Source organism: Amblyomma mixtum, chromosome 1 (assembly GCF_055824585.1).
Source record: "Amblyomma mixtum isolate Tamu chromosome 1, ASM5582458v1, whole genome shotgun sequence".
Lineage (NCBI taxonomy): Eukaryota > Metazoa > Arthropoda > Arachnida > Ixodida > Ixodidae > Amblyomma > Amblyomma mixtum.
The window spans coordinates 213,910,923-213,927,776 of record NC_143012.1 but is presented as its reverse complement, the minus strand read 5'-3'; the positions used below and the strand labels follow the sequence as shown (position 1 = coordinate 213,927,776).

General features: G+C 45.3%; 1 protein-coding gene across 6 annotated transcripts in view; it reads right to left on the bottom strand.

Moving 5' to 3' along the window:
* Positions 1 to 16,854, bottom strand: part of LOC149370795 (cholecystokinin receptor type A-like) — a 183,156-nt gene that overhangs the window by 154,981 nt on the left and 11,321 nt on the right. The gene's annotated exons all lie outside the window — the stretch shown is intronic.

The following is a 16,854-nucleotide window of genomic DNA, read 5'->3' as shown; positions in this document are numbered from 1 at the left end:
CTCTGTACGTATACTTTAAAGAATAATATATGCTTTCAAACATCATCCTTATGTCGAGGACTACACGCCCTCACTCAACAAAGAACCGGAGTCGTTGCACATCTTAGCGCAAGAAGACTGTGCACGCTGAAAGAGCAACGGCTCGTCATGACGCGGCACTTTTCATTCGATGACGCTTTATAGGGACGCACGGTTTCGTTAACTGTCTCCAATCCTAGATGTTTGGGGTATTAACGATACTAGGCGGTTATTCTGTGGAAATGGGTTTCTTGAAATTGGCCGGTCTAAAATAAATAAGTATAAGGCACATTATAGTACGTAAAACTTTGCATCATGATCATGCCTGAGCGTTGGCAGAATTCTTCCTTTCGCAATGCCCCAAGCCCTTCGAGAGTGGAAAATGCAGATGATTTTTTCCAAGCATTTTTTTTTTAAATTGCTAATACGTGCCCGCCACATGATGCATAGCATCCGTAGGAATATATATACCTCGGAATGTGTTGATCGAATTCTCCGCGTTTCGACATCGACGACCGCTGAAATGTGCTCTTGAGACACCTTGGCCGGCTTGCACGAAACAAATAAGACCGGCTTATTTCCAGTCTAATCTTATTCGCGGTCTAAAAGCTCTCTGGGTTTTGAAGAAAGGAAAGGCGTATAGATGGTTCACTTTGTCGGTGATTGCCTCAAATGCGCACGAACGCCGACTAAAACATTGAGTTACCGAACTTTCAGTCGGAGTTCGTGGTGCATTTGAGGTGTCCGCTGACAAAATGAACCAGCTATGCGCCTTTCCTTTCTTCAAAACCGAGAGAGCTTTTAGACCGCGAATAAGATTAGACTGGAAATAAGCCGGTCTTATTTGTTTCGTGCAAGCCGGCCCTTGATTCTGAGCACGCCTTCCAATGGCCTCCAGGCAGCGTAGGCACTTTGAAGGAACCGTGCAAGCGAGGAATCGTTTCCTCAACAGGATTCCAAACGGAACTTTCTCGGTGGATGCAGTGCCATGAATTCCAAGCTGCCCGGAATGTGCCTGTGCCCGATGCTCGGCGACATAAACTCGTTTTCTGCTGCGCCAATTATTTTATTTTCCTCTTTTTTTCTACACACTTCGAATGGCAGGTTGTGCGAAAGCTGGCACTGCAGGTGCAATTGCGCGACCTTTCAAGTAACACACTACTCTAACAAAGTTAGGAACCTGAGCACCTGTGCCGCATGATAGCCGTCCTAGCACGTATCCTGCAATCTCCACGTCGGGAGGAACGAATACATTACTCCCCAGGCTAAACACATTTCTTCAAACTTTTTTTTTTTGACTTAGTTCATTCTGAGCCATTTTCTTGGCAAACCTTATGCCTTGCAAAGCCAAATGTTAGAGAGTGGTACGATTCCATTTGCTAAGCGAAAGAGAGTCGAGGTAATGATGTGCTCGTTACATTGCGTAAGTTAGAAGCCTCCGAGCAGGACTTAATTTACTTTTCTAGTTTTTTTTTTTTTCAAGGCGAGTATACGAGAACAGCATTCATTACAGTCGCACGCATTATGAAACGGAACACGCGACCACGTGTTCTTGCAGCGAGTGGCCCGCGCTTGCGACCGCCCTTAATGCTAGAGGCACAAAGGCACCATTCTCTTTTGCGTGTCGCCGACATCTGGAAAGGGAACAGCTGCACACGCTGAAGTCAGCTTGCTCGGCGCCGTTTGTAAAGTTATAGACACCGTTTCTAGCAGTGGCATTGTCTTCAAAGTTATCCTCAAAACTGTTATGTTCAAAAAGCAGCGTGTTTCATATTTTCCGGTGACAGCAGCTGTACCGGGTACTTTCTTAGGGCCGCAGTGGAAGTAAGCTGATACTAAAATTCTCGCACACACCCTAGGAAATAAAAGTCATCATCAAAGTCTGTAGTCAGCACTTCAATCGTTAGTCAGTGTTGTAACGGGGTGAAAATGCTTCTGAGCCATGTATACGTTGCAGTAAACGCTCTCTCTCATGGAAGAGCGGAAAGAGGACGGAGGCAGTAGAACTATCGCGATGAAAAGTTTGTGTGCCTTTTAGAACTGCATCATGTGCCCACAGCCGGGCCTTCCTGACGCACCGTCTATCCCTTTACTTTATTCTTGTTGTACATGCACTTTCCTGAGTATACTAGCTCGTGCTGAAAACCACCTAGAACCCCCAAGAAGGATTAACGGGGAGCAAGCACGAGCATAATTGGGATCGGCATGAATGGTCTCCGGCTTGCCAAATTATCGGCTCTTCACATCCTAATCTATTATTCCCTATCTTTTGAATAAACTATGGGAGACAAAACACGCCTATATAACAAGTAACGGATTCTTGGAAATAAATATTTCATTTTCTTTTCTGTGGAACCGTTGGTCCATCTCTCCTCTGTTTCGACATTCATTTTATTTTCTATTATATGGCATGCAATAAAGCAGTTGCATTCACTCCTTTGGCTCATTTAATTCTAGTCCATTTTTTTTACGCAGCGCTGGCTAAAACACGTCACTACAGCGCTGCAAACCTAGCGACTTGTATAAAGAGATGGACTAGCTATTAACCTAGATTTTAATCAGATTCAAGGCAACTGCTTCACTACTGCTTTCTTGGTACTTAGGTTTTTGCTGTATTACTTTGCATCCTCTCTCTATTCTAGTGTTGCACAAAGCAATCCTTGAAGAACGCCATATTATATATAGGAAATCTCAGACATCGCTGTTTCAGTGCGCAGTATGAATATTACCTATACCCATGAGATGGATCCTGGACCCCAAACTTCCATAAACCATTTAAAAGACTTGAAGAATTGGAATCATTACCGTTCTCAGTCAGAACCCAGCCCTTCAGTAATGAGGCTTCTAGCCCAAGCTGCGAAGGACCAGGAAGCGATCATGCTATCAACTGCCCTCCTTGATATCAAAGTAATAATGAAAATAGATAACATACCTTACACAGCACCGGCTGCATTTTCTTTTCATGAACTCAGAACTGCGCGCTGCTTCTTTGGCAGCATGGATATCTCAATATTTAAATGTCATTGCATCAGATTAGTCGAAAGAAGTGTGCCTGTTCAAAGCAGCAAGCAATTATTGCGTCTACGTCACCTACAAACAACATGCACTCATAGTGCATTTGAAGTCTCCATAGCGGTCACAGATTCCACCCCATTAATAGGACATTGCGAACAAATAGGAGTAGGCCGGTCTCGATTGAGTACCGCCATCTAATCGCAGAGAGGCCACTCATGCCGAAAACGGAGTTCTAACAACAGGCAAACACCAGAAAACGAAATACGAGTGCTGCCATCACCGGTTGATGTGGCGAGTGTCAGGAGTGCGTCGACACGAAACGGCGCTGATCTCAGAGGCTGTGGTACATCGCCATCCACTTCAAACGCAGCGGCGGCAATGCGTCCGTTTCGGCAAAGACGTAACAAGTTTCAGTCGACTGGCGGGAAGATCTTTGAATCCAATTTTTCTCGGTGGTAAATTCGTCTTTTGGTGCCTTAATTCTGCACAGAATTTTACCGTTTGTGTGGGTTTCTTCGACGTACGGAGCTTTTGCTTAATAAAGGTTTGAGCTTATAAAGTCATCTTTTGGAATTTTACAATGCCGAAACGCGAGGCTTCATTTCATTTTAGCTAGGCCCCGCCGCGGTGGCTCAGTGGTTACGGCGCTCGGCTGCTGACCCGAGAGACGCGGGTTCGATCCCGGCTGCGACGGCTGAATTTCGATGAAGGCGAAATTCTAGAGGCCCGTGTACGGTGAGATGTCAGTACACGTTAAAAGAACCCCAGGTGGTCGAAATTTCTGGAGCCCTTCACTAAGGCGTCCCTCATAGCCTGAGTCGCTTTGGAACGTTAAACCCCAATAAACCAAACAATCATTTTAGCTAGGAATAGCAGGCACGGAAACGAAAGAAAAAAGAACAAAAGATTTATACAACAGCACTGTCTCTCTTGTGCGCCCCACACGCGCATTTCTATTAGCTACGTACTCGAAACCAAATTAAGGTTCCCAATGAGGTGAGCAAAAATGGAGATCAGACCAATTTGCGTGCGGGGCGGAAGATAACCGCAGGTGCCAAGGACGGCACTCGTCCACATGCGTCATCATATGCTCGTTCAGCTCTGGCGGCCTGCCGCCTGCGCTGCCGACGCGTCATTGCTACTTTCACACGTGTGCATATAGTTATGCCCGTTTACTTTGCTTTTCGTACTCATGCGGACGACGAGCACTACATGTAGAGCACGCGCGCACCGCATGGCCCTGATTTTCCTGGCTTGCTTTGACGCCGCGCGGTTCACATCTAGGTTGGGGCAACGTAAGTGTTATTCTTCTTTTGTTGCATTCCACATCCTTTGACACGCTACTGGTGTTGCAGAACGGTAGAGGCCGTCATGCTGCGACGGTAGCGACTCTACGCTACAATCAAAACACTGTTCATCGCGTCACCACTGCGCACGTAAACGTTGTCATCATCACAGTTCTGGGCCCACTTAATATAATGATGATTTACCTTGTGTTTTATAATCTTTCATCGACTGTACCGACGGAGAGATTACGGTAGGTAAAGATGCGCGAGAGAAATTATTGTAGAATGAAATGGAAAGAAACTTGGAACATAGATTGATGAACAGTTGAAAAATGCATCAGAATTGCAGCAGAATCTTTTAGACTAAGACGTTGTTACATCGTCGGGTTATGCTATTGCTATGTGTCATTGTAGTGTTTGTTCGTTCACGCTCAAGGCTGCAGGAAAGGGTTGTTATCACTTTTGTTCGTGGCGCGAGAAGCAGCCGGACTAATCTCGATTCTTCACAGCCATGAACAGCTGCATCTACTTGTTTCTAGATTACTCTAGATGATCTCGACCTGTTATCTGGAAGTTTCCTTGTCGGCTTTAAATTGAACGATGCCGCGAGCAGCGGGCATTCTTAGATCGATGATTGACGAGCACGCTTGTTGGTTACGCCGCCACCGAGTGATTCAGTTCTTTTGCGGGCGCAAGTCAGCCCAAATAAAGAGCTTCGTTTGCAAGTATTTCTGGTGTCTTCCTGACCGCTGGACTGCAGTCACTACAACGTGACACTATATTAAATCATCAGCAGACGCATTGAAGTTTTTAAAATGAGAGCAACGATTGCTTTCTTTTCGCTACTAGTAGGCACTGTAAAGTCTGGATTAGCTATATCTGGTTATGAATCCGACACTGGTGTCGACTCAAGGAAATGTACGAAACGTAGTCGGAGCATCAAGGCCACTTTTGTCACAGTAAAGCTGCCGCAATAATTAGTGTGAATTAAATGCAAATCATAGTTCATAATCCGCCGTATAAGCGATTAGCGTAGAAACTGCTTTGCTGGAACTAATTCTGGTCTTAGTTTTACTAAAAGAAAAGATAAAGAAATACATTGCATGAATTCATATAAGTGAAAAACTATTGTAATTTCTTCAAGCGTCAAAATTTGGAACCCTGCCACCGGTGCCGCCGAAGAAAATTTATTCTCTATGCAGCTACTTATAACACTCGGACCACACGTGCCACTGCAAGAAAGGAAATCAGAATCTCTAATGTATGTCCATTAAGTGCACGCTTGTTTTTTTTTTCCAGTGATGAAGACGGGCCCGTCGCGTTCAGCATTTGCACCATGCAAAGCGTAGAGGGAGGTTGTGTGAGAGACATCCGAGCGAGAACGGAAGCTGAAAAACTACTTACTGAGCGAGTTTTAAGCATGAAGTTCAAATCGGCGGAATGAAGGGATTAACGTAATAAGTGGGGCGTACGAAAGGTCACCATCGTTGCAGTGTTCGTCAGCTTACCACATTAATTGTCATTATAGGCAATGACTGCTCAGCCTTCAAAGCACATTTCATCATTGCCTGTATGACGAGAGTTAGTGGATTGCGTCGAAGTTTTTTCCTAATTGGACTTTCGTCTGGAACATTCCACTCACCGTCAGGTACGTTTTAAGGGGTGTCTAGGCAGCCACACTGCAAATTCATCAAGTGCCCTCTTTACAAAATAAGTGTGAACCATATTCAGCCAAAGGACACTACCGAAGTTATCGGCATATGCGTTTCGTTCTATGATTCTTTAAGAGTTATCAAACTGAAAGCGTTGCGACACCTGTAAGAGAGCCCAAGTTATAGCTTCCACTCCTGATCACGGGGGTCATCACGATCGCAAAACAGCTTAACGCTGGCTCCCAAACTCGTTATGTACGCTGCTAAATTACCATCGTTGCCAGTGACAGATGACCCCACAACTTTGTACAGCTCATATCATTTATCTAGATATAAATGCTCGGACCGCTGTGTTTGTAATGGGTGCGTGCTATGAGACACAAATACGCTCAAGAATTCAGTAACAGTACGTTTACAGTGTCGCTAAATTTTTCTGTAACGTGCGAGGTCGTGCAGATGTTCTAATCTGGAAAGAAAACTTATCTCCCCTCCCACAAACTTGTCTCCCCCCCCACTCTCCACCACTCCAATTCTCTCACCTCTCTTCATGCACTGTACGCACTAGAAGTCATGTATCATATGAATACATTGTAAACCTGATACACTTAATTTTCAGATATTGTTTTGAGCTTTAGAAGAAAATCCAACGAAAATAAAAAAGATATAACACAAGCAGCTATTATGTGATCGTTTGCATGCAAATTTCACGTAATTGAAAAGCAGAGGGCTCCTGCTGCATAATTTAAAATACCGCTAAAATATTCTGAGACATCTTGCGAGCGTTAGCTTCAAGCAATTTCACTTACAAACTCGCACTTTTAATTTCTTTAAAAAGATTTCGGGTCATATCTTTTTGTCATTTCTTGTTCCTGAATTCCAAACTCGTGTCACAAAGTAATTCTCGGAACCTAAAAAGGTAATTTAACGACGCAGACGAGGGGCTGGGGATAAGTGGCGCAAGCATGGTTACACATTAGGCAAACAAAGCCCACGGCTTGCGTCACAAAGCAAACCCGGCGGTAACAGAGCTAATTGAGCGTAAACAGTGCCGTGCCTAGAATAGGGGAGAGATCCTAGTCACAAACACCGGCGACCTTTCATTGTCCTCGCCTGACTAGCGGCTCAAACCACGTGCCGTCGTATGAAAAAGCAAAGTCAGGTAAAGTCTGCTCTGACGGGATGTTGTTGCCGCCAGCGGCAGGTAGATAAACGGTAGTTATGCAAAACTGCAGCTATATTCCCGAGGTCACATACTTGCACCGGACCAACGACAGGGTTTGCCAACAGGACATCATCATCAGCCTCAGTACGCCCACTGCAGGACAAATGCCTCTCCCATATCTCTCCAATTAACCCGTCCTGTGCCAGCTGCGGCCATCCTATCCCTGCAAATTTCTTAATCTCCTCCGCCCACCTAACTCTCTGTCGCCCCCTGCTACGCTTGCTTTTTCACGGAATCCAGTCTGTTACTGTTGAGAACCATCGGTTACCTTACTTTCGCCAACAGATAGATGCCAGAGCGTAGAAACGCCACTTCTCTGTAATGACAGTGCGCACTCCCTGTATTGTATTGCATAGTGTTTTCCGATTGCACCAACGGTGAAAGAAGGCGCATCGGTTGATCTTCATGTGATCAAACATACACCAAATAACTGCCCGAAAGCAAAAGCACACTCTCAAAAAAGGCTTCACGGCTATCTAAACATTTGATTGGAGGCGTTCACAGACACCTCAATGGCACCGTCGCTAAGAAGAGGTGTCTAGACGCCAACAGTCGGGTTTGAAGAACGGCGATCAAGAGAGCCGGAGTAGTCAAGAGTTGGCGAACGACGTGGGCACGACCTCGTACGACTTTTCTGGGAACCCACAAAGACGCCTTCAAAGAGTGTCGCAACCTACGTAGGGCGTCGACCACGTATGGCGTTTAGTGTTTGTCGCGGCGGCCGCGTAAAAACACTAAACGCTATAGGCCGTGTAAAAACCTGAATGCCGCAGCATCCATCGCCTCCTAAATTGAACACCAGCGACTCAGTGCGCTATAGAAAGGTCGGCGCTGTCCACCGTAGCATCGCCTGTCCGCTTTCGATAAGCGAAGTAGTTGTTGCTGTTGTTGTTGTTGTCCTCTAAATAATGGCGCGTACCCACTGCGGGGGATTGGCCAAGACACAGGCGGCAACTGATAGGTGCTCACAATGTTAAATAAGAAAATAATGATGGGGAAAAAATAAAATAATAATGATCATAATTGGTATTAGGAAATAAAAGAAGGAAATTGAGATGCATAATTGAAATAAGCTAAACAAATACTGTGTGATCGGTGACTGAAATAGAGAACGGGGCTAAATATTCCATGTTTCGGAAAGCTTTCGTTGCAGAGAAATATTGATCATGAGAAAAGATCAGAGCTTAAGACGGCAGCCGTTTAGTGTCTGTAAGGAAGTTTTGCATGGCGGAGAGCACATTCCAGTTACTGTGCCCAAGGGAGGAAGCCCCAAGAGACAGAGCAACCCCAGCTGACAGACTTAGACCTACCTGTCGTATATCAGTGGATCTCAGAGAACCTTATTCTTCTTCTTCCTCTTAAGAATGGCACGTGCCACAGAGAACCTTCCTTCGAGACATCGTCGTTTTCGGATAGGATGTGTGTAAGTGTGCAATGACGCGACGCTGCAAACCCGTCTTTACGCAGCGCATTAAGAATTGGCGCACTGAGGCGTCTGTGAAGCCAAAGCAGCTTCTTTGAAAAAAGCGCATAGAACAACAACCGCGACTTAAACAACGCCACCTTGTTTGGAAACTGCGCGTGCAATGAAACGAGTGCTATTGGCATCACTGTCGCTTCAGTTCATCATAACATTAACAACGTCAATTATTACGATCGAAAATTAATCGGGAAACGCAATAAAAAACTTAGCAGACGAAAGAAATGGCAGCCTGACATGAAATGACATTTCTTGGAACTGTTGGCTGCGACTTTTTTACTTCATTTTGTAAAACAAATAATGTGGTAACGGGTTAATGCGGAAAGGGTGCTTATATACATGAAACTGCACGCATTGAAACTGGGATTACGTCACCAGCACCTCTAACTACCTTTCTCAATCTTGCGCCACTCAGCATGTTTCAAGTGCCCTTGGATTAAAATGAAAGTGCAGCACGGACGATAACTTGAAAACCTAGTTAGAAAGTAGACTACGATGTGAAAGCTGTTTCGCAGTACATGTACACCAGCTATCCTGGTGTGCACGTCGGGCAAGCTTGGCGGGCGAATCGCTAATATAATTTTCCTTTATATATACATTACCGACCACCATCATGGTTGACTTTTACGAGCATGAGCTTTCACGCATCACGTTTACGCGCTTTCGCTAAGACACGAGCCTGCCCTTCATCTGGTACAGCCGATTCTTTGCGAACTTAATGGCTGTTCTCACGAGTAAGCAAAGAACTGAACAAACAATGACCTCCAACCAGGATTAACTCATGCTCTGGTTTTAGCTCTCCTACGCCCTTCCTTCGCTACTCGTTGCATGCACTCTGCAATTAGCTTTCCAAACAGCCAACCACTTGAAAAAAAGCGTACCCGCGCGTCGACAGACACGTAGGCGGAACGCACTAATTAGAATTCAGTTACACAGTAAAATGGGCGCGTCGGTTCCACATGTGTTGATGAGAGCGTCCGTCGATGTTTGTTTTTTCTTGCTATTTTCTTTAGTGGTGGCTCTGTAAGGGAGGTTTCACGGGTTTCATTAGATATAATGGCTTTCTTCAGTGCTATAATCATGGTATGTCTGTTGTGACAGCATCCGCAGTAGAGGTGTCACGTGATCAGGTTTTGACCAATCAGAGTGGAGCACTTTTGCGTTTTCCCGACGACCAAGGTAAATGTGACATCTGCGATCACAGGCTTGCGCCCTCAAGGTCAAGAGGTCGCTATCATTTTCTTGCAGTTTTGGGTGGGCAGAAGGAGGTGGGAGAGGCGACAGTTATGGGAGCTTCCATTGTTTTTATTCTTCGGGAGCCCCGCGGAGAGGTGCCTGCCCTTTTATGCCAATATATTATGAGTTGGCGAGCGTTATTGCGCAACATAACTTTGCCATAACATGGAAATCAATTTTACACAAAGTTCACATGAGGCTGCCGCTGCCACTTTACTAGAAACAGTAAAAGTACAGCGTCGTGAGCCCCGCCGCTGTGGCTCAGTGGTTACGGCGCTTGGCTGCTGCCTCGAAAGACACGGGTTCGATCCCGGCCGTAGCGGTCGAGTTTCCATGGAGGCGAAATTCTGGAGGGCCGTGTACTGTGCGATGTGAGTGCGCGCTAAAGAACCAAAAGTGGTCGAAATTTCCAGAGCCCTCTACTACGGCGTCCCTCATAGCCTGAGTCGCTTTGGGAAGTTAAACCCTCATGAACCATAAACCATACAGCGACGCGATTTAGCTACACCATTTTGCTTGAAGCTGCCACTGGTTAATTAGAGTGTATGTTCTGAGTATATTGGAAGGCCAAGACAGGTGACCTACCCTTCACTGAGGTGTCTGAGAAAAGGCGGGAAGCTTCCCTCAACACATAGACACAAGGCGACAAGTGACTGCGCTATGAGTTTACGAACACCGAGAAAACAAGTCACCTTCTGTGTTCGTGTTCTGAACGCCATTTTGTTTTCGGCTTTTCTGAGATAAAGAACCAACCGGAACAACTTCGCACCCTCCTCAGTTTAATTAAAAGGCTTTTATCAACCCAACTCCTGCTTAAAGGGAGACTAAGATCGCCGGCATGCCATGGAAACATGCTGGCAGTGTCATTCATGTAGGGAACTTGCTATGGGCCCCACGCCAAGGCACCTTACTCGCAGCAAGGTAGTTGTTAAAACAGGAAGCCTTTCTGACTTCATTAATTGCCCGTACAGTTCTTTAAACTTCCTTGCTTAAACATAGCTTTCCAGCACACCTGGCTGCTCCGTGTGCGTCAAAGACGGCGAAATTAAAGCGCACTGTGCTTACTCGACGCCGGTGTACTCGACACTCAGACTTTCTCGAAAAACTGAGTTATCCGTGCTCGCCTTTACACAGCACAAATTCAGCCAAGCACTGCTTCCGCGAGTAAGCTCCGGAAATGCAACGCGCCAGACAAGGTTGTCTCTGTCTCGTGTCAGACACGTGCCAGGGAGAGGTTTTAAATTAACTTTGCGCGGGAGGACATGTGCGTTCGCGAGGTTGCCACGCGTGTAAGTAGGCGGCGGGTGTGTTTCATACTTCCTTTCGCAAACTTTTATGGCTTCCTTTCAAACAGTAAGCTAGAAGAAGTCTGAAAGCCGGCTAGCGTCATCTGCATCGCAATGCTCTCCATTCCTGGCAAACTGGGACTGTGAAAAACACGTGGCGCAAACATGTCATTTTGAATAGAACTTCTGGCGAGGTTGCATCCGGTCTCGGTAGTTTTGGTTCTGACGGTAAACACTAAAGGACCTTCTGCCGCGCACCGAAAGAGGAAATGACTCTGCTCGCGCAGCTGCGCTCTTCCTACAGCTGAGCATTTCCATACATTGTCAGTGATATCAAAACACACTTATATACACATACAGGGAGGCACCAGATGCTTTTTAACTTTCTTTTACGACAAAGGCCGTAAAAGATGCTAGCTGAATCTGATTTATCTGCTTTGATATGCCGCACTGCCAAACATCCGAATCAAGCGGAAAATTGGTTCCGGAACCAGACTAGAAGACATGATCTGGACATCGACAATTGTGCACTTACACTGATTCATTAAAACACGTTGTTTGTTAAAAATCTTTCACGTGCACATTGCTCGAGACACCTGTGAAAGCATTAGACCCGCCTCCCCCCCCCCCCTCCCCCCTCTTAAGCCTTCCGTCGTCACGGTGGCTGGGGCGGGAACTGATCGGGTCGCAAATCTCCAATAAACATGTAGCATCAAGGCTGGGACACTACTTTATTTTTCATAGAACATCTCGGTAGAACTGCGTTAATAAGGTCAAAGCACTGATATCATGCAGACCTTACAAGGCTTCTGACCTTACTATTGTTTCTGAATGGAAGATCCGCGTTATTTTTGCCAGTGGCTAAAGCGACTTTGCGGTCGATGCGTACCACTCAACCATTAACGGGTCTTTGCGCGTTGTTAACATTGTCAGTTGAAACTTTTCGAAGCTTTCAGACTCAATGCCTATGAAAAAAAGTCTCAAGCCTCCAAAGCTCAGCTGGATGTCAGGACAGCACGACCCGATGCATGCGGTGCTTAAGTGGGTTGTGTGGTCCTTGAGTTCCGATTTATCCCCTAGAGAAATAATGCACTTGCATACATTTCCCTTGTGAAGGATACAGCTGGAAGAAAGAAATGTGAGGGATTATCCCGCATTTATGCACCTAGCAACACGTAATTCATCTTTTCTTTAAACTGTATAAGTCAAGGAGGGCTCGCATATGGTTGCAATTCTTTTCAAATTACCTTTTTCGTAACCAATTCCTCTGGCTACCGGACATGACGGCAGCGGCTGATACCAAAGAACAAATAAACAATGTATGTCGCCTCCTCAAAAAAATACGAAAGGCTGTTCGATTAATGGAATGAAACAAAATAAAAACTAGAAAAAAACATCAAAGTTGATGTCGAGGGTTTCAGGGAAACCAATCTGACCGTGGATGGACATGAAGGTGAAAGGTAACACCTATGAAAGAAAAAAAAAAGACTTGACGTTTCATCTTGAGTAGGAGTTCCCCTTCACCTCGGTTATCATTAACTTTATTACAGGCTATGGTAGCATAAAAGCGCCTGAAGAGGAACAGAATATTTCTTTGTTGCAATCGATATCCACTGCACAGTGGTGTGCGGTTATGGCCTGTCGCCACAGCCGATCTCCCCGGGGCATTGCCATCAGATCATAGGGCTAATGCTCATCTTACTCATGTGTGTTATTGTAAGTGAAATAAAAAAGGAAAAAATATAAAAGCCATTAATTTCTCGGTTTTGAAATGTATGCGCAACTTAATTAGCATACACAACACACTACGATACAAGACATGAACGTGGCGCACAACAAGCGCAAGCTTACATCTGTTTATTACTTTCTGATTACACACTTTTACACATGGAGGATATCACGACTACAAGCAATACATTGCATGAAAGCGAGCAGTTTTACCTTGCACATTTCCTAGCCCTGACTAATGCGATTTCCGCACATTTCGCCGCACTAGAGCAGCGACGAAATAGCCAAGGTGAAACTGCTCGCTTGCAGGCATGGCATTGCTTGTGATCGTGATAACCTCCATGTATAAAAGTGCGTCATCAAATGTATTAAACAGCTGTGCTCGCGCTTGTGACGTGCATCGTTCGGTCACTTGCCGTGCTACGTTTCTCAACATACAATACAGAAAAGGCCAACCAACTGGCCACTGTGTTAGTATGCTTAGGTAAGTGGGCAAGTATTAGGAACATCGGCATTTTTTGCACCAAGTTTGAGCTTAGATTGAGACAAACATTTAAGACACGGTGACGTCAGCGGATCGTCCGGTGAAAACAGCCGATCGCATGTTTTGGGAAATCTTTAACGTTCTGTATGGCCACCAATTCCCGAGTCGAGGAGCCTGGACCCGGGAGAATCTCGCGTTTGCATTTACTGGTAAAACTTATAGTAACGTGACATCCGCTATGTAAGACTTAACGGCCTGAAGCTCTACCTAATCGTCGCGAGGGGATGCTGTTGACGGCTCCAGATTAATTACGATTACTTGGGGTTATTTAGCGGGAACTTACATCCAACACCAAGCAGATGCTTTTGTATGTCGCATCCATTGATTTCGTGTCTCTGGATTCAGTTGTCTTCGGCTCAAGAGCCGAGCACCAATCCCACCGCTCTCTATCTCGTTAAGTGTTTACGTCAGACTGGTAATGTCGCAAAATACTGCGCTCTTGTATGTGTCACGATGCCAAACTCCTCCAATAAAATGAAATACATTCCAGGCTGCGCCCATTTTTTTTGTATATATCTTGTGAAAAGTGTCAAAATTTTGCAAGTGAATTCCATCCATTAAATACTGCAAGTGTCATTTCAGAGCTAACTTTGCCCTATGATGCTCAAAATGGTAAGGAAGTCTCAATTTGTTAGCGGAGAGTAAGATGCAATTTAATGCTTCTGAAGTTTGCTTGCATACTGTGGCAACGGCTGGCGCAATAAATATAGTTAATGACGACGACAATTAAAGGGCCATTTCCTTTCCTCAATCAACAATTTACCAGTGTAAGAAAGGATTTTGTCGTGCCATGGATCCAAGACAAGTGATCATGATGACGCTAAACAGTAACAGGTTGACATCTGACACATTATTGTACAAGGCCGTGATGCAGTGGGCTGATGCTTGCGTGAAATGAGGATCGAGGCACCTTTACAAGCATAGAAAAAAACTTGTGAGCAAAAGGCCACTTGTTAGGCGCACCACTCAAAACTACCAACTGCGCTGACTAACAGCGCTGTACAAGGAGCCAGACGTACGCTGTTAGCCGACGAGCTAGGTATTGCCTAATTATTAATTTCCTTCTGTGCCTTTTGGGAGACTTGGAAGGTTTTCGCAATGTCCCATTCAGCTACAGGACATGCATGTAGTTAGCAGCACGCACATCTAAATTATTCGATGATGTCACCCATGCTTTGGCGCGTTTCGATTGGGTCTTTACTGCGTTTTATTTACCGAACTATTATTCGTCCACCTGCCCAACAGGCAATAATCTGTCTTCATTTGTGAGCAACGTCTGGCCACGTCCTTTCATTCACTACCATAATTTATCTCATTTATTTCGTTTTCTTTTTCGAGCTTGCTATCATCCTCATCACCGATGTTCATATTCGGTTTTTCGTTTAGCAATCAGTCTGACTGCCTCCTCTCTTTCTTTTACCGTAAAAAAAAAGAAGAAAAAAAACTCCGGCCATAATTTAGTCAAGGCTCGTGCACAAATACGGAACTTTGTGGCCTTGGAGTACGTGTTACGCAGTACAACTTGAGTAAGACGTGTCAGTTCAGTTTCACAAGGCGAACTTTTGTGCTTTCGCATCAGTGGAGCGTCCCGGGCCACTGTACTTGTTTCTTTTGGAGGTCATAAACTGGCCAGCTTGTTGGTGCTATTTTGTGGCGAGCGAGATGGGAAAATTTTCGCCTGCTTGAGGTCCACTTGCAAAAGAGCGAGGCCCTTTTCGTCAGCGTGCCACACGCAACGAAGGGTTATCTTCTTGCTGGCTCTGGTCCAAGCAGGATTATTCTAACACTAAATGTCAAAGTCTCGAAACGGCGTGAAATTTACGAGCAAGTTTAACGCAATACCTTCGGCATACGTATAGAGAGCACACCATGCCTACGTGGCCAGCGGTCTGCTAAGCAGCTCTTAGCGCAACCTCATGAAAGAAGCGTCTTCTTCCCGGTAACATTCTTCTCGTTAGCTTTAGCGTGACGTGAATACAATAAAACACGGAAATTGTAGAAAAACAGGAATAAGCATCGCCATGGGCTGCGTTCTGTCACAGTTGTTTCCTTAATGTTTTTTCTGGCCATGTATCATTTGCAGCTACTGTTTTGAACTCCAAGCCCCAACGGCTAGAAAGAATTTTCGGTGACCGGATTGCGTATGAAAGGCACAGTCAACCAATGGTAACAAATAAAAAAAAAACGCAAATTAACAAGCTGGTGGTTCATGGATTCAATTCTGTTCTGGATGCGAAGCACAATGCAGAGGAACACGATAGCCGAAGAAAATTGAGGGAACTACTCTGGAGGTAGTCGAAGGACACCTGCCTCCAATTTCCTCCCACCTAACAACTTCTCTCCTTGCCAGCGAACCAGTTCCTTACCCCAGAAACAGGCGCAGACCTCATTGCCCTAGACTGATTTGGTAGAAGCGACGCCAAAGCCACTACACAAAAGGAACAGCCTTCTGGGAAGAAAAGACTTCATATGGCAGAAAAAATTGAGGACATCCGTAACGCCAAGATTACAGTTCCTTTATGTGCTCTCAGCGGGCAGGTTTGCCGGGTATAAAACCATTTCCGCTCGTCAGGAAAAAGGAAGAAGTGCAGTGAATGAAGCCTGCTATCATCTACATGAGACAGAACAATATGAAGATATCTTCATTACACACATACACACATTTAATGTGTGTGCGTGCGTGTGTGTGCGCGTGCGTGCGTGCGTGCGTGCGCGCGCGCGCGCGCGCGCGTGTGTGTGTGTGTGTGTGTGTGTGTGTGTGTGTGTGTGTGTGTGTGTGTGTGTGTGTGTGTGCGTGCGTGCGTGCGTGCGTGCGTGCGTGCGTGCGGTAAGGTGGGTCTTCTGAACGCTCCGACACTCGTCCGTGCGACCTCCTTCTTCGATATATATATATATATATAGATATATATATATATATACAGATTGCCGGCCTATTAGGACACTGGAGGGCCTCGTTATGGTAGACAGGACAGAAACCGACAGTAAATTAAGCTATCCTTCTCCTTCCTTCTGATGTACGTAAGCTTGTATGTGTAGTCAACACAGTACTTTTAAACGCAGTAAATAAATATGGAGGTTTACTTCCCTGCCTACGATTGTTACGATGTTTTTCTTGAGTAGTTACAACCATTATGTCTTCATACCACAGATTAAATTCGTTGCCTTTGATCTCATTCTACAGAATGTGCTACACTGCTTGGTGTATCTCTTTATACACAAAACCGATTAGAACCTCGATAGCGCGCATGCAAATACCCAAAATGTATGCATTCATAAATGTGAATCTATTCGCTAGAATTGATTTCAAATACAGTTACTCTCGTGTAATTCTCCATTCCAGGCACCTTTGTTGTTTAACCCTGTATACCATAACGTTCTACTGTCTTA